Source organism: Lycorma delicatula, chromosome 8, assembly GCF_047948215.1.
Source record: "Lycorma delicatula isolate Av1 chromosome 8, ASM4794821v1, whole genome shotgun sequence".
Lineage (NCBI taxonomy): Eukaryota > Metazoa > Arthropoda > Insecta > Hemiptera > Fulgoridae > Lycorma > Lycorma delicatula.
The window spans coordinates 27,721,646-27,722,333 of record NC_134462.1 but is presented as its reverse complement, the minus strand read 5'-3'; positions in this window follow the sequence as shown (position 1 = coordinate 27,722,333).

The following is a 688-nucleotide window of genomic DNA, read 5'->3' as shown; positions in this document are numbered from 1 at the left end:
CCTGCTTTGGTGGAGGATAAAGAACACTTTTACTTCCTTTTTATATATTCTTATAGATAATTTTTATAATTAAAATGATAACAGCAATAAATAATAGATATGTTTTTAATGATATATCAACAGTAGACTTTTTTTTTATTTAGATGTTCTTATTTATAATAATTTTTTCCTTTCTCTGTAGACTCTTTAAGAATTATCCAGTGCAACTTTTTTCCTAATTGCAAAATAAGACATCAGGCTTCTCATTGATTGAATATAGTACAATATTAATAAATATATATATATTAACGGTGTGTGTTTAAACACAAATAACAAAGGCTTAAATACAGATTTGTTCTTTTAAGTGCATGAGTGAGTGTGTGTGTGTGTGCACGCTTATGTGTGTTTTACTGAAAACTATCACTTTTGGTATCAATGGTAGTATTTTACATTGGCTAAGGTCCTACTGGTTTGACTGAGTATTTAAAGTAAAGGCATTGTGTATGATTTATAGTATGCATACTGCTTCATCTAGTCTTCCTCAGAATTCTAATGTGAGTCCTCTGCTTTTTTTGATTCATTATATAAGTGACATCACCTAAGATTCTATTCTTCTAAGATTATTTTATTTGTGGAAGATGTAAAAATTTGTGAAATGAACTGAAAAAATGATCAGTTGATTTTGCAGTAATGTTAATAGAATTACATC